This window comes from Varroa jacobsoni, unplaced genomic scaffold (assembly GCF_002532875.2).
Source record: "Varroa jacobsoni isolate VJ856 unplaced genomic scaffold, vjacob_1.0 contig00234, whole genome shotgun sequence".
NCBI lineage: Eukaryota > Metazoa > Arthropoda > Arachnida > Mesostigmata > Varroidae > Varroa > Varroa jacobsoni.
In genome coordinates this window covers 135,660-154,245 of record NW_019214434.1, presented here as the reverse complement: position 1 = coordinate 154,245, position 18,586 = coordinate 135,660, and the positions used below count along the sequence as shown (strand labels likewise).

The following is an 18,586-nucleotide window of genomic DNA, read 5'->3' as shown; positions in this document are numbered from 1 at the left end:
GGACTGTCAAAGCTCTAAAGACTCAGTCCAATACAACACTGTACGTCAACGCGAAATTCAGTTTTTTATTCGTTCGAATCTACTAAAACACATATATACACAATATGCATGAACATTTAAAAAAACAATTAAGTAACAAGTACAATTTTGCAAGAGGCTCATATATAATGAGTCGAAAAATACGGACGTTTCGCTGGAAGGTCGTGACCGTTCTACGACTCCTGTTAGCAATTATTTTTCTGTTATGCTTTGCTGATATTCGTTTAAGTGCTTCCATCGGCCAGGAACGTTTTCGTTCAGCTTACTCCGCCAGCCTGCGGCTTCTTGTGTTTTTTTTTTGCTGCACAACAATAATAAGTTTAGTAGTCATGCAGTAATTACACGCACATACTAATGTAGTAAGTTCCCTGCTAAATTCATTCGTTCCGCGTTTGTAAATCAAGGCGGGATCATTCAAACAGTGTAACAAAGGACCGTTTTTTTTGAGTATCGTCTACACAGCATCACCAAACATTTCAAAAACATCGGTTATCAAAACTCCAGATGCCTGTTTTGCGCCAATCGAATAGTGGATGAAGGTGATTGTATGGAGGAATATTTACAACTAGAATTAAGCTTTTGTCCGCTCGTAACAAGGTACCATCGGTGTACAGAGGAGGTGGAGTACAAGACCGGCTAGGTAGGATGTTCATGGCTGCTTAATTCGAGACTCGGTCGGACTTTGTGTTACTCGAGACTCGAGCCCATCTTCCTGACTATGATTCCCTTGAGACAGATTAGGGAATGGTGACAGGTCTGCTGGTCAGCTGCAAAGTTGGCTTGGAAGTCTGGGAACAGAAACCCCGTTGTTAGAATGTTTAATAAATAAGCTCTTCGTGTTCACCTCGTTCTTACTCCATCCCCTTTCTGACACAGCACCACAGAGCCAACTGTTGACATATTAAATTTTTTATATTCCGGTAGGGGAAAAGGGGGCAGTGGTGTCACTTGGAGAGATCAGTATTAGAAAAGATAGCAGAGACAGACAGGTATAGGCAGGACAATATTAGTTACGTCACCTGGAAATCAGGGCATTGCAAGCGATGCGCCGAAAACGCGTCTCGGTTTGCAGTGTTTGCGCCGGAAATACATCCATAATATTATACTTATGCAGAGGTTGTACCTTAGGCTGCACTTCACACGTCAGACTTCTGAGAGGAACTGCAAGGCACGATCCACAGAGAGAACAGAAATTCAGATAAAGCATGGCTTCTATACTGCTTGTTTTCACATGACAATTTTCTATGATTAAGGCATATCCTTTAACATCTGAACGACATTTTCAAAGAGTTGGAGAAAATTAAAAAATCGTTTAGTCTGAGGGGTTTGGGAAACAGAAAACAGATCTACATATCAAGGGCGTCCTTCTGCGGAGCGTCTCAGAGGACTGACTTGCAGCTTATCCCACAATAGGGAGAGTGATCCGTCAGACGATAAAAGGCGACAATAGAATAACCCAGCAATCTAAGCAAGTAAAAATCGCGAGCTCCTATCGACCGATAATCCCAAGCTCGTAACGTTGTTGGCATCTTTGTAAAGACTGCAGTGGCATAAAATGAAAATTCTCCATATCAGCTTATCCGTCTACGTCCGAAAAAGTGGCTCCAAAAACTAAGTATGTAGCATTCAATGCTCGTGTGCGAAAAAATAGGCGCAATGGTCAATAGAAATATCTGTTAATGTATCCATTAAATGCCTTTGTTGGATCAAACAATACGAGCCAACTGAGGCTGCTGGTTCTTGGATTTCTACTAGACTGTACTTGTGCTATTAGTGAGTGATAATTGTGTATAGTAAAATCTCGATTACGTGTGTAGTCGAATATGAATATGTCTGTAGTTACGGAAAGCTAGCTGATTCCACTTCCGGTAGATATGGGCTGTTTAATAGTGTTTCCTAGAAGTAGTTAATTGTTGGTCTAACTCGATAATGTACTTTTATTAAGACACAACTATTCTGGCTACCCTAGGGGTTAACTACGCAGTTGCCCACTTGACTACAGGAAGTCGACCTTCGATGATTCTTTACTACCCACTAATCCGAACTCGAGCTGTTGTGGTGGCGGGCAAAAGTACTCGATCCTTCAAATTTTCACACCTATATTGACAATTACCGCAAAATAAAATGCCTAAGAAAGATATTAGAAAATCCTTACCGCTTAGGACACTCTAACAATGTACAGCTACAAACTACATAGGGCGTTTCAAAACCTACATAGATTAGAGCAGATTATAGGCACGTGAGTTCAGACAGTATCTTATGGCTGTCTGCCATTTCTCGTCCAGACTTAACAACCTTCAAGATCATATCTCTCCTGGATCCGTCTGCTATTAGCGCCAATCCAATGATAGTCTTACATAGCTTATTACCACGCATGTAGTAGCAACCTTCTATACAAGCAAAAAGACCACGTAGGAAAAAATAAACTCTCGACCGATATAGTTTGGGCATTCAGGATCATTCCCGCTGATTCTTCACTGCACTCTCCCCTTGGCCCATTTTGCCCTAGCAAGAACAGATATACTTTAGGCAATGGGAACATCTGAAAAGTACTGCTACCGCTTCACTCAGTCTGGTTCGACTCGTGCCGTTCGCAGCAGGCATATCTCGCCATGTGCAGATTCTCTTTGAAAAGCAGGACACTCTTTTTCGGATTGGAAGACGAGGCAGGGAGGGTTGTCGGTGCTCCTGCAGTTTCCGCTGATGGCCGCACAACCAGATGCAGTGCATTGTAGTAGTTTTAGGACTGGCGGTAGTATTTGAAGGGAGCACAACGTAGCGCTAACAGGAGACGATGATAGAACAAAAGAGACGGCGCAGGAGCAAACGCCTTTGCCATGAGGAGTCTATCAGGCGGTAAGGTGGGAGAAAAGGCGGTTTGGCATCCTGCTTCCTCAACATATCTTCGAGGTGTGTGTCGTGACAGGATTTTTTTTCTGCGAGCAACGAAGCGACCCAAGAAAACCGAAAGACCGACTGAGCCGGCAGACAGGACGATAGGAAGCTAAACGGTCCAAAGTCGAGTACGTGAAAGGTCAGCGAGAGCAGCGGCAATGGCAGCAGTGAACCGTTGGGTCTACGTTTGTATGAGCTTGTGTGACTGGGTAAATGTCTTTGTATGGGAAATATGTGTGCAAATGAGCTGCTAAGATTCTTTCGGAGACGGGCAATAGCAAAAGGGTAGTAAAGAAGAGAGCTCACAATAAGACGACAATTTAAAGGATCGAGGAAGAATCGCGTGGTTTGGAAGGAGACGTAATAGTTAATGTGTGGCGTACGTATGTGTGTGTTTGTCTGTCTGTCGAGGCTTTGCGTGAAAACAATTCTGCCGCCAGCTTTCGTAATAATGAAAGAAGCAAGAAAGCAAGAAATGAACTAGACACGAAGGAAACCAACCAGCGATAAAAATCGTCCTGTCCCCGTCGACACCCGGACATAAAGAGGGGCTAGACTCCAAGCCCAGTTCTTTTTACATGGAAAGGCATTCGAATGGTTCACTTAAGGAAAACGAAAAGAACGCTTCCAGCTCACACTGCTGAAGAACAAATTAGACTTTGTCTCAAACTTGGTATTTTACGAACTGCCACAAGGGTCGTTCAATAGGTTGAAGCAAATCTAGCAATATGTATTTCATTAGTGTTAACATATCGCAAGAACGTATATTTAAGCTCCCCAGGCAAACCCCTGGAGGTGATTGCAAGGCTTACAACTAGCATTTTTATAAGTAAGAAAGGGTCGACTTCTATTTTTCTCTTTAAAAACTGACTGTGTAAGATGGAGTCCAGAGCATAGAGTACAGTTGCTTTGGAGAAGCATATTATTTTTAAGTACGTTCCTAATGGGCGACCAGTTTGACATTTAAGTCAATCTTTCCCGAGACAAGCAAAAATCTATGATTAGCAAAAGGTTTTGTTTCTTTTTTATCATGATAATTTCTTGATTTTTTACCTTTTATGTTTAACAGCTAGTAGACTAAGTCATGATATTACCGAAGTTCAATAGTGACCTATTTCAACTAGGAATCATTTCTGTTAATAATGAGAGTCATTAAATTTTCGGCGCTTATCTTCTGCCAATGTATTGCAAACCTCGCCTGACGCTTGAATGAAAAATGCACCTGAAGAAGCATTTATCACTTTAATTTCAAAAGGCACATTTTTTTAGGAAAAAAATTGTGAAAAATTTGCTGTTTTCTACAATAATTTATGACATACAGTTGCGTCATTCGAATAGGCTCCGTGCTTGAAAAATTAGACAGCGTCTCTGACAGTGAGAGCAATAGAACTGGATTTTGTTTATTCACTGGCCGTTTTCCTAAATAATAATAAAAACAACAATGGAGCCATAATAATCCGAGAAAATGAAAGTAGTTTTCAGTGATCCTGTGCTTCAAAACGTTTGTCCTTTTTAAACAGTACCACAATGTTGTGGCTGCATGACCAAGACGTACGCTTCGTATATTAGACAGTCTTGACTGCCACCATGACTTCGTAGTCGACCTCCTGCCACAAGCTGCAGATAACAGAGCTATGCTTGCGAAAGAAAAGTGTCACACGTCATTCATAGATACATTGCTAGATTAATGAGTATAAAGCGAGCGTAAGCAGTCCAGCATACGACAACACATCGAAACAAAAACCGATCACAGTACCGCCGAACACTTCACACATCAAGGTCCATAAAATGGTCAGGCGTACGTATCGTGCCCTCTAGAAAGGAGTGCTCTCCTGCTAGACAGTACCTACTGAATATTATCAAAGAAAAAGAGGATTTTAGACACCTTCGGACCTTCTTTGCAGCAATGAGCTGTGAGATAGGCTGAGGTGAAGGATCTGTGCCTCTTTCACGTTGCCGTTGAGGCAGTCTTTACCACGTATTCGGCTGTGGAGGATAACCCATCATGAACGACAACACGACCTTAACGCGGACTGTCGAAGATTAACAAAAAGGGCAGCATGACGCGGAAAGAGGTCAAGGTTGTGATAAAACTTGGGTTGGGTTGGAATCGCCGGGCGAGATAGCCACCTCAATAGATCCTACTCTGTCCGGTTTGGCCTCATTTCGCCCAATGCCCCTTTGGCAGTGGTGTGGCGCGATAGGGTATGGAAAGCTTGAGACGACTGGGGAACGTCATCGGAATGAACTTAGACATCATAAGAAGAGAATAAAATTAAGAAAGATAACCTTTTTTCATAACTCTACATAGTAATACAGTAACGGTAGACAACGATTTGTTCCGCGAAGATTCCGAATACGAAAATTCGATATTTTGGTGATTGTGCGCGCCGTGTCGTGAGGTTGACGATTAAGTAGTATCATCGACTGACAAAGAAATGGCTAACTGAAATAGTTTAAACGCCCAACTAGACTAAAACGGGAGCAATAAATGTGACGTATTTACATTACTATAGTATATTCTTGATGGAATCACTATGGTATTGGCGAAGAACAGTTTTTTAAGGAACAGTTATTACATACTGTAAGCTTGATTTGAGCTATTCAGTTGACACCAGGATCGATTAAATATGTAGCGATCAATTGTGTAGGGGCATAAGGGCTCTGCCAATTGGAAAGTTCCATTTTCAGAGTGTCATTCATTTGAGAATCAATGTTACTCTTGCAAATATTCGCCACTAAAATTCTTGTAGTTTATTAATAAGCTCAGAGATATAATTACCCTATTTACTAAATCACTTTTATTGATCTATCGTAGCTTTAAAGACCTTTCTGCCGCTGCTTTTGTGGATAATTTAAAATTTACTGCCGGCGCGACCTGCAACAGCATGAAAAAGAGTAAGGAACACATGCATAGATTACTATCAACAAATAAATTAGATAGATGATGTTTAAACGATAATGAAAAAAGATGGACTAACACAGTTTTATATAGAGAACTTCGAAGAAAAACGATTACGCGTTTATATTCTGCTTCCTATCCTTAAAACGTGATTGTTTATACAGATTAAACTGTTACCTATCATAGTTAATGGAACGTACGGTTCTGGAGTAGATTTCTACATGAGGGTTGGTCAGGCCAGATATGATTCACCCTTACCTAGTTGCAGTTGAATGAATATTGACATAATGACTTTTGCGACGACTCGCTAGTTGAACGCCTTGAATCTTGAATTAAATCTACGTGTGAAAGGAAGATGTCGTATTGTTTGTTAGGCCTAGTCAGAGACTGAGAGAGAACGACCATCGCTCGGACCAGCAGGGAATCGAGCAGCCAGGCAAGTAATTCCAGAAATTGGGATCTTGCATGGGTTGCATGTACGCCAAGTGGTTCTTTTCTGTTTTGTCCACCCGAACCTTACATAATATCTGGAATGAGGTTTAAATTAGCCCCCGAAAACTTTGAGAACATTAGACCTTGCGCCGATCTGAGACGCAACTGGGCCTATGGTTAGGACGAGTGACATACAAACTAAAACGAAGTTCGAGATTTCGGGAGGGAGTTTCTTACGTAAGGGCGGATTGCGCTGTCGATATTAGGGTATGCAGCAAGCGATAAAGCTTGCGGCAGCTACTTCTTATTAAAAGAACCATAGCGAAGAATACTCAAGAAAACAGTACGTTGTTTCATTCAGACTTTTATAACCACAAGGTAAGGTGAAAGTCTCCTGTAAGTCTGAAAAGAGTCTCTAACCGTTTGAAAACCTTTTCCTACTCTTTCATTTTCTTTCTATTTTAGCAGATGTAAGATGAAAACTTACTAAAGTGATTTTACTATCAAGCCTATATACCTAATATGTATATGCCTAATAGCCAGCCGATTTACTACGTACTACGAGCATGTCTAAATGGAGCACTTCGTCATACCAAGTTGTCGCTGGCTAGCGACATTTTGTTGATATAAGTTAGACAATAGGCGACAAAAAAGCTGAATGAGTATTTTTTGTTTTCAATTTCACATATATTTCTATAACAATGTTTTGGTACAACGAGACTGTTAGACATGCAACACCAATTCTTACAAAGTAGCACAGATAGAGAAGTTAAAAGCAATATGAAACCTCGAATTCGTTCAGTGTTTCTGCATTGCGTCCAGCAAAGTCTATTAGACACTAGTTGCTTACAAATTCACTCGATTTAGGTGGCAAAACATACCCTTTTGGTGAAATTGTCTACACCCCGTCTGCGACAAAACACCAACGACTTCCACTTCGAACTTCCGGTTAGTTTTGAAGTTACCCAGCTTATCTGATGTGAATGTTTGAATCGAGGAAGTAGAATCGATTGGTGATCACCCGGTAACTTTTACCATAGATACTGTAATTGGACTGAGAAATAGAACTGTAATGTTATCTATCAAAGACAAACTATAATCGTTAACTTTAAATTTCAAATCTATCTTAGTTGGTAATGATTGGCTTCAGATTTCCAAAAAAAAATAGAAAAAAATCAAGTCCAATTTATTCGATGAAATAAGTTTTATTAATCCTCAAAACTCGGTTGGGTGGACTCCTAGTGAGACTATGTGTCATCAATAGCGACGTCTCAGCGCCGACCATTTTAATACTTCTGCTGTTCAACCGAAGGCTTGCCTTGGACGAAGAAAATGCAATTGAATTGAACCCACAGTACAAAGCTTTCTATGTCCTGAAGTTTTCTGTTCATTTTTTTTGCGGCATTTTTTTCTTTTCCCACAGCGGTAGTTGTTCAATGGTAAATTGTGCCATGCTATTAGTCCCCAGTTCGCCCGAGCGGTTCAGGAAATTATCAAAGACCTGGCGCTCACACAGAAGGAAGCTAAACTGACCATTCTATGTGTTCAGAGAGCTACCAAGCTGGATATCTCTGTGTCTAGAAACGTACGCCGTCGTCTATCCGTAATGTCAAGATTATTCAGTGCTTCAGGACAGAAGTACCAGTACAGGGATATTCCAAGGATGCACAGAAAGATGCAGTACTATACAACTTTAGCTACTATAACAGATTTTAACCGTCTTTTGACTCTTGAATTGTTCATTCCGTTAATAGGCTTAATTTTTTTAGTTAAAAGATATTTTACAGTGGAACTTGCTTGTTCTTACTGGCTTCAACGCGGGGCGCTTTTGCTGGACCACGGCAGGCTACTTAGGGATAACTTATAATTTCCAACCTACAAAATAAGACCCATAAACGTTCAGTAACTCGCTTGAGAAAGTTTTGTTGTTTATAATATTTCATTGAGTTACTGAATCTACCTGTTTAAATTTGGAACTGTTTCAAAATTTCCGCGCAATTCAAGCGCTATAGAACGTATTACACTTTGCCTTAGACATAATAACACTACTAATACCATATTTAAAGCTAACTTTGTAAATGTTTTAAATTAACTCTATTATCGTTTATTTATATATATAGAGTTCTAGTAGCTATACGCTTTAGCGTGTAGCTTTTCGTAAGGGGCATGCTTTCATCTGCAACTCCAGGCTGCATACAACGAAAGCCTGTTTCTTCGAAGACAAAACAGTCGTTTCAAAATTTTGGCGATGATAAGCTCTTATCCAATGTTTTAGCACTGGACAAACTCCTATAAAGATTTTTTTGCGCGAAGCTTACGCTTGCCCTTATTTCCAGTTTGCATGCAGTTACTGAAAAATTCGAGAAGTACTTTCATGAAGCAAGTCAATGAAGTTTAGGTTTAAGAACATTAAAATGGCTCAAAAATCTAAAGATTTTTAATACGCTTAGGTTTTTGTTTTAAAAATCAAAAACCGTTTTTGAAAGGCAGGTATTGAGTGGCCAGTTAAGCGCCTTTTCAATTTCTGAGCCGTACTTAGCACTTGGATTCTTGCATCTGCTATCTCTCCAAAATTTTTTTCTTTGTTCTCCTTTTTGGTACGTAGCGAGTTGGGGACAAATTGTTGTTTGCAAATAAACAAGGACCGTTTAGAAATTGACTAGGGGACCGTTTAGGCCTTGAATCGAAGGTATAATCGCTGCGAGTAGCGGTTACTTTGAGGAATGATACCTCTAGCGCATACAAAGCATTTCGTTATAATATCGGCGCTTATTTGGATACTGTATTCAAAACAACGTAATTAGAAACAATTTCAGTTTAGATGTGTCACCCTGTATATGTGTACAGGGTGCGGCAAAAATCACTTGAGGAGACTTTATTTTACGCCTGTTGAAGCACCGGCAGGTGTGGAAATTATTGCGACAAGGACCCCGCTCCTTATTTAAAACGAACGAAGTTAATTTGTACAGACTCTTCAACTGACGGGTAACTTTTACCCCATCGTGTATATATATATATGTTATAACATAGGGCTTTCCTGGTGGTTAGTACAGGATTCAAGTCGTTAAAAAGTGATTTCCATGAAGATCAAGGTCAAGCTTCGGCAGAATCGTAATTTTAAGAGCTGTGACTGAACTGCTACAAGTTTGATCTCACCATTTTAAGCATGTATTAAACTGTCTATTAGAACATAAAGCAGTACGCTGTTGTGTAGAATTTATTACATCGTTCGTGGTACGAACCACTACGGACTTTGGTACCTTAACCTTGGCTTAAACAACAAACAATGCTTCGTCGCTAGCAGAAGGATCATCTAGCTCCAGATCGTCAGTGTACGGCCTATCATCAATTTCGATGTGAAAATTACCGATTCATCAAATAGTCTTCGATGCAGTGAATACTATTACAAAATGCAGCGGTATACGTGCTCGCGTTTTAATTCCTGTGGATGGCTAAATCCCAAACTGAGATCAACGTCTTCTTCCCGTAAGCTCTCTTAGCACGCTCCAGTTCAATTATACACAATCTGGCAGCCGAACGTGAAGATGTGCCAATAGCTTTGAATTATGCACGCAGAGTGGTTAAAGCATATTGCGTTAATATTTCGACTTGTGGATACTCCAAAGCTCGCCCAAAGGCGAAAAAGGCCACTGCGGGACCGTTGACTCCGGCTAAGGCCGTGTTCTCTTATGCGGCTAGCGTGTGCAGCGGTGACTGACTTCGTTGCCGATACATAAAATAGTTCGTAGAATCTGGTGCCTGTTCCGTTCAACAAGCCGGGTGATAGCGAATATGGCTCGTAACATTGTTTCTTGACCCACTTCGGCTATTCGGAATCCCACGGTGATTGCTTCCTTGATCAGTCAGTCAAAAACAATAATGATAACCACTTGCGGTGTGGCTCACGTTCACACGTGTGGTAGGTATGCATATTGGCATATATGGAATACCCAAATATAATCCCACTTGGCTGGTCGCTCCCTGTGCTGGAGATTTCGGGAAGTTCTTGGCCTATTTGTGGCGAAATCAGGCTCAACAGATACTCCACTGAGAATGTTAAACTATCCATCGCGCTCAAACAGACCAACTAGTCTACAAGCAGGCATTTTAGAGAGCAGTGTCCTGTGAACAAGGATGCAGACCAAGCGGTGAAGGTTTCCAGACGGACAAATCTATCATAACAGCCGAGCAATCTTCATCGAGTGCAAAACAAAAGCTAGGCGTGAATGGAAGCGCAAATTAGACACGCCTGACACGGTGCCTGGCGATTGCACGCAGAGAACGAAGGATAAAGGACATTATAAAAGGATAGAAAATAATAGAGAAAAAGAAAGAGTTGTAGCTCTATGGAGGCACCGTAGACAAAACGGCGGAAACAGCGGTGTTCATTAACTACTATTACCATTGACAAAACGGAAGTGGAGATTAATTAATTAATGAAAGTTTAGTATTAACCCAGAAGTAAAAGATCTCGATTTCTCGTAGGCGTCTAAAGATTTTAATGAGGTTGCATTTTCTGTTAAACCATTTTCTGGTTCTTAGTTCTTAAGTGAACACTATAGTTAATTGGTTTAAATCAATGCAACCGCATTGCCAGGAGTCAGTACACGTAGATGTTAGCTTGCGGAAGTCTCTTGTTAGATAGTCAGATAGGGATAATGTCATATGGTGCTCTATAAATTAATAAATTTAAGATGACATGAACTATGAATAAATTATAGGTAGTAGGTAAGCCAAATAGGTAAAAGGGGTAAACGCTTGACCTTTTGTCTAAATTGCTTTCGTCTGAAATTTCAATGATACCTTAAAATATGTCCTCAATATTCGAATGCAGCCGTGTAGGACAACAGGCGAAACGTTACTGAAATCGGTTTTCATTACTTGAAAGGCCATACAATACGGCAATTATCATTACGGGAGACATCGATTATTTCTCGACCTTCGTCTTTCCTACAGGTTCGACAAGCGTGTCGAAAACGGAACGAGACATAGAACCTAGGGCGAGCCTATTTTCTGACTGGACTGAATACAGGAGCGTGTTCCCAATTTTGAGTATATTATCCGAATTTTCTTTACTGAGTAGATATATAACAGAGATCTGACAGACTGAACCGAACCAATGATGGGGGGAAGAGTAGTAGATGAAGTACTTATAGATATCAAGCGTAATCTGTCTACATCCTTATAAAAATTCCTACTCTTATTGATATTTCGACGAATAAACATGTTTCCTTTTTATTTGTTTTTTTTTTTTTATCTAACGCAGCCTTATTTTTTAACTAGCAAATACCAACGAAGAGAGGTGAAGAAGAGACAAGAATTAACCATGAAATTCTATGTTATCAAGCTACATTTGTCAAACAAGGGATTTCTTCTGAGTCGACATTAACACAGACATAGTACGACATGAGTATCAGTTTTTAATAATCTTTGTGATTGTCTTTTTCGAAGCATTATGAAATGTTCTTCACATTAATTACTAGGTACATACATTTGTGTACCCAATGCCAATCTAAATGTTTAGTCAAAACTCAGTAAATATCAGGGATTATCGCAAGCAATTTAAAAATCAGAACTATAAGCACGTATTAATAAAAGACATAGTAGCATAGTGAACGCTTGTTTTGTTGAAGTACTCCCAGCTGTGGGATTTTCTGTTAAAACTTCCTTTTTATAGCATCGAGTTTGCGAGGCTCAAACCTGTCAAACGTATTTCCAAGCGGTTACGCTGTCCTAAGTACCGCGTCACTTGAATTGTGTGTGAACTAATTGTTTAGTAAATAATATCACCAAATTCGTATCGTTGTATATAACCAGAAATTGTGCTACTCATAAACAGCGTATGTTAACCCAATCGTGGTATTGTTGAAAATAATTTTTAACGAAATTACGAAACAAATTCAATTTTTCTAAAAATTAAATTTGTTTCGTAATTTCGTTAAAAATGATTACTCTATTAGAATAGAGTAAGTTTGCTTATGACTCATAGTAATGGACAGACATTGCATCACAAAGGTGATCATTGTTGTAGAGTGAACTTTTTAAACTTTGCCACAAGGGAATGTCGATCTCAGCTGGCCTAAAGCATCATTTCATGAATACGTTAAGCCCATTATATCTTGTGCACATATCTCTCTATACCCAGATGTATACGTTTGACCCACTAGCGCTTTGCACTAATAGTTTTTGTAAATAGAAACCTGATTAATACACACCAAACTTCAAGTACGTACAGCGTGGGGTTTACAATTCGAGCAGTTAATCTGGCGGAGTTACATATATCAACGACAAAGTTGAACATGGATTCAGTAGCACAGGTTGCCATTTTGATATTCTTTTAATGAATGAGATATACTTTGATTATACACGGTACCTGATGTAAATTATTGCAATGGACACTGTATAAACACTTAACGCTCATAGTGTTAATAAAATGAACTTCTAAGTGAGTACAAGTAGCGGTTAGGTTCTGACTGCCTGTTCACATCAAGGACCTAGCATGCCTCGGTTTTTTACTTTGGTTACACACACAGCTAAGCATGGTCAAACGTTAAACGAATTTGGCCTTTTTCTTTGGTGTCAGTTGTGTACGTTATGGAACAAGATGCCCCGCGCCCATTACGCATGTACAGGAACAAATTTTTTTTTAATCCGCCACGTCAAAGCCAATAATATCAGAGAGTAACCACCCTTCAGTCGAGTGTAGTATCAATGAACAATATTTAATTACTTTTACTAGTCTTATCGACACTACAGATAGCCGCCCTCTGTGTGTCCATAGCAAGTCTATTTCGAAGGAATCGGCGGCAGTATCATTATCATCGCAACAACATGTCTGTATATCAGAAAAGACGAAACCCTCGTAAGATGCTAGCTTGGATAGCTGAAACGATACGCCACGATACCTAATTTCAGTAACGAGACCTTCGTATCAATAACGACGTCCACGTAAATAAGGAATTTGCGCACACACAATGCGCAAACCTAGGAGACCACAGACATTTCCCTCAGTATCGGTATGCTCTTCTAGCTGACTCTTTCGCTAGGACCAGAGTCAGACCGCAATTCGAGGTCGCTATGAGCAAACGATGGAGGATAAAATTGAACTAGACTTCATATCTGAAGAGGAGGTAGCCCGTTAGTGAAGAAGTCATTTTCTCTGTCGCACAGCTGTATTATTCCCTCACGACAAAACCTTATGATTATGCAGATTGCCACCGATTCAGTGAACGCTCAAGGATGTACATATGCGTTTTTATTATATGTACGCGTCGATTATTCCGGAGAGGCTTCTTCAGACGGCTCAGATACCTTGCCTACGATGTTTATATGTACTTCTAAATAAGGAAAAATTTATGTATCGAGGTAAAATCTTACCTGTACCCTCGTCTTTTCAAAGGTACGTGAATATAGGGCGAACGCAACGGGCAAGACCTGGATTATGTCATTTTTAAGAATTACTCTCTTCTGATGAATAACTGTTCCTGCTATTCTAAGTGTGCGAAAAAAAAAGCCTAATTCTGCACAATAGTAAAAGTTCTCTAGCAAAGCTGGGGCGCTTGCTTAGCTTGTTGGGATTCGGCAAGAGTGGCAATTAGCGTTCAATATGTTAGTAGCATGTTCCGGCCCAGGTCGGAATTCGTGTCGTTACTCCAACAGCAACGAGGAAAAACTATTTGGCCATTTTTATGCCCTATTATCGAGATGCGACAGTCATCGATGTTCCATCCCATATATGCCATGTCGTAGGCAAACAGACTGGGCATCAGCTTGATTACCTATTGAACTGCTAACGAAGCAAACGTTGTAGCGGCTATCTCTGCAATACCAACGTAACGCATACATAGACTTATCTCGTTATAGAAAGGTAAGCAAAGAAATAACACCAAGCAAAAATTATATTTTTTCGCCATTTTTCCAAATATTCATCATTTCTTCGGGCGGCCCTGTTATGGTAATGTAAATTGCCGAATAGTTCGGATTAGCAGCGTTGTCTTTTTGCGTCTAATTAGAAACACGGTAATGAGTGGTAAGATTAGTTCTTGTTTTTCTTCTTATACATATGACTTAGTTTATATGAAGAGAACAAAAGCACGCAGAAGCTTTTGTAAATATTTATACCGTCACTATTTCTAATATATAGATACTTTTGCTCTACTGCTTATATTGCTTTACTGAAATAACATGTTAACATAAAACAACATTTAAATATGCAGATTCAAGTTGTAACTTCAATCTAACATTTAACTATCACGGAACTCTGCACTCTCTTTTGCCAAGCACAGACAACGGCCTATTGGCTCAGTCGGTGGACGAGTACATTCCCACAATCCAGTTAGGGGAACCCATCAAATGGAAGGAAATGTCAAAAGCGAACATCGTTTATTTGAACGACAAAAAATAATCACAAATTCATCATGATATGAAGGGTAAAAAAATAGAAGGCTTACTCTGCTGTTAGCCCTATTTGACTTTTTCAAATGCCCAAACAGCGGCAAAATGCAGCGACCACAAAAGAGGATAATGGTGGCTTTTACTCCTGCCTCTTTTAGAAAATTCCCACAACTGTCTCGACGGTGTCTAAATATTTACGGGACACGTTACGTTCTAACTGTGAGTTTCAAGTTCACTGATCATTTGTACTTCCTACAACTGCAATATTACCTTTTTTACGGTATAGGAACAAGCAGTGGGCGGAAGACTGCAATATAATCATAATTAGGTCATTTAGTTAGCTAGATTAATCCGTGACCATGGTAGCGTAGTGGGTATCGTGTCTGCGTAATTAACTTAGGTAACGGTGTTGGTTTACGTTCGAATCGCGGCGTAAACAGAACTGGTTTTGTGTTCCAGGCCGGAACCAGCTGTCTAAAGTAATGACTATTGGCTTAAATATTGGACGTAAAACATAACTACCACAATTAAATCCATCCAGATGTATGGTACGAGCTAAAGCGTTTTTGACGACCATTTTCAGGCCAGCTTGGCGTAATACGAGCTCTTTCCACGGAAATAGGTGCGTTTTCCTCGATGTATTCGTTAATTACTAGTACCTGTGTTTATGAACAGATGCTTCGTTGGAGTTTCGAGTCGTCTAAAAACGCTTACCTAAGAAATTATCTGGAAATGCCTAAAGTAGGCACTGCATAATGTAGCTAACCTAATTGTACCTAAAGCGGACATACAAAGGTGCTTTGTTAGTGGCTTGTTTATAAGATAACTCTATTTACATGCTAAGACACATCTACTTAGAGTTCCATCAAAAGAATTCTTTTACTATTAAAGTCCATAGAGCTTGTACGAGATTCAATTACCCTAATAGCAGGGAAGGTAGTGGGTCAATCTTATAACGGTTAAGCTTTAGGTTTTATCTCCAACTGGGGCTCAGTGATTTTTTCAAATTATTTTAATTCTTACTTCTAGCGAACCGCGCAGTCAGCTTTAGCATGCGTGAATATCACTACATTGCCTATTTATAATATTCGAAATTGGTCTCCACCGTGTTGGAGTCATTATCGCTCGTTACAAAGGTATCCAGGTTGACAGTTTTTAACACCTGCAGAGAATTAGCTCTAATTATATTACCGTAAGCATTAGGTTTACATCACTTTTGTCTATCTCATCAAATTATTGGCTCGACTTTGAACGCGATGTTAAATTTACTAGGTTTATATTTCTATTAGTCAGAACTGCCTGTTTTTTTGTGAAGTGGTGAAGTGACGATGACAGTTGAAATGATTATAGGTATTCACTTGCTTTTAGTATTTATCGTTAGATTTCGGCCTCACATGACACGAAATTCATCTCAAATCAAATTGACGCATGTCTCTCGACGGACTATTGGCACTACTTCATCTGACTAGGGATTGATTGTCCTATTTGCGCTCTGGCCAACATGGCTCTCCCTAACAAACGTTCGTTTACTATGAATTGAAGATTAGCTTGCTCTGGTCATAGAGTATAGAGGAGTTCCGTTCAATCGAGAACTTTCACCGTCAAATTTGAATTTTCCACTTCGGTACGTCAATGTGATTTTATGAACACTGTCCTTTGAACTTTGTGATAATTAGTACTAATTGCTATTCAGCAACAATATTTTATTGAATATTTTGTATTCAAGGGCAATGGGTTTGAATGTGAAGACCTATATCCAGTATCCTCAGTCTTCTTCGTTATCCTGTGATTTCAACGAGGCTTGTATGGACGGACAGAAAGTCATAATAGTACACAACAGAGATGATATTTTTCTGATGGATTACTTGTTCATTTTGTAGAATCTTGTAACGCAGAATAACATCGAAATAATTCGGCATGAATGCGTGCTTGTGCAACTGTAATTAAAATATTGCTGTGCAGTGATGAGTTAACCGTTTGCGGTGATAATTTGCTCAGTTAACAACATTACATACGCACAGAATCCAGAAAATCGTTCCTTTAAATACGCAGATACATGCACAGGATGAAACCTCTAAACTGAGTCTTTTTTTTTGTTTTTTTTTTAAATTTATAATACTTTAGCTAAAAATAAAAAATGTTTCAGTAATTTTTTTATGTGTGATCATCATGTTCATTCAATACAATCTTCGTTTATCTCGATTAAGCGATAACTCGGGTCTTGAACTGTCTACCAGCCAGTTCGATAGTGTAAATCTAGACTCGGATAGATACGAGCGATACAGACAATCAAGCGGAAACAACTTTTGGACAAATAGGGGATTGAAAGTCCTAAAAGTACAAAGCTCAGAACGAGCAAAATGTCAAAAGGCGCAAAAGAAGTACCCTTTAATTAGATAGCCCAATCAGAGCTAAACATTCTTCTTTCCAACACAGCCGTTAATTTCCTCATCAAAAATTTGAAATTACCATAACTAGCTTTTCGCGACACGTTAATAAATTTTCAATCCTTTGAATCAGGATCGTTCGCTTTGCCTCTCGGAAATCGTCTTAGGATTTTTTTGAAGTCGTCTGGATCCCGACAAGAACGTAGGCCATCACGCTTGGCCAAAAGAGGAAATTTACAATTTCGAGAAAAAGATTAATCTTTGTGCAAATCCTAATGACGAAATAGTGCTTTTAACGTTTGCAAGTTCGTTTGCATCTTCATTACAACAAACTTTCCTTTTTTAGCACCTATTTCGGATAAACTCCGCAAGTTACCTGTTTAAAACTGTGTCAGTTTAATCACTGTAGGATGTATGTGTACATACACGCCATTTGTCAATACAAGAGAAATTTGCCAGCCACTTTTACGATGTTACGATGCCCTAATTTAACGATCGCTCGACTTTTCATATAACTTTCACATAATAAAAACTGTCAATTCAACTTAATATTCGAGGAAGTAGATTAACACTGACGGTCATATACTCAACCTGTCACTAACTAGTAGATTCTAGCCTCGTAGCTAGACATGTCACATCTGCTTCAAACCGTTGATTTTATCTCAGGTTAACGATCATCAGCACTGTCACACTGCGAGATAACCCTACTATAGTTTTTCGAAACATCAGCACAGCTTTGAGGTTCAAAAGCCAATTTTAACAATGTTCAAGGCCTCATTGACCTCAAGTAATCGTGAGTGGCAGATTGGAACCGAGAAAAACTCACTCTGTCCGGAACTAAATGGCACATTCCAAAAAAGCACAGATATGTCTCATGGCTAAACACGTCTGGCAGCCATATACGTGGGGGGAAACTTTTACTAGGACAAAACACTATTCGAACGGGCGATCACGCATTGCGGTGTACTAATGATTATAAGATCATCCATCTTCGATTGAATACCCACAGTATCAGGATCATACAACAATCGCCAATGCTGGCCATTACGTTTCAGATAATCTGTGACTAAGATAACCGCCGCGGAGTTTCTTTTCAGTCTCATAATGAAATACGGTTTTCGATAACTTTCTCATATGAATCGGGCGTGCCAAAAAAAAAGTGCCGAGATTTCATGCTGAATACATTGTTTAGCTGTGACAAAAGCCTTCAGGAATCTAGTAGATAAAACAGTCTAATGAGGCCTCTAGGCCAGGGTTCGCATCATAAGGCTACTCTCAATTTCATAAAGTAGTGGCTTACGAACGATTTATGGCTTCCGGTTACTTGCTTACTTTGGATACAATTGGATAGAAATAAAGATCAACAATGAAGATGTCTTTCTTCACAAAATAAGATGCTTTTCGAACCATGCACCTAACGCTCCGCATAATCTATAGGTTTGAGCTTTTGACCTAACAGAATTTCATAGGACAGAATACGATGTCTGTATAGAACGCATCGTGTTGTACCACAAGACACATAGCTATTGCAATCAGC

General features: G+C 39.6%; 1 long non-coding RNA gene across 1 annotated transcript in view; it reads right to left on the bottom strand.

The window, feature by feature from the left end:
- Positions 1–5,723: 5,723 nt before the first annotated feature.
- Positions 5,724–18,586, bottom strand: part of LOC111270988 (uncharacterized) — a 28,893-nt gene continuing 16,030 nt past the window's right edge. Inside the window, exons 2-4 of the long non-coding RNA XR_002686584.2 lie at positions 7,150–7,322; positions 6,095–6,363; positions 5,724–5,812 (exon numbers count right to left, since the gene is read on the bottom strand). This is a non-coding gene — a long non-coding RNA (uncharacterized LOC111270988). The remainder of the gene's footprint in view (positions 5,813–6,094; positions 6,364–7,149; positions 7,323–18,586) is intronic.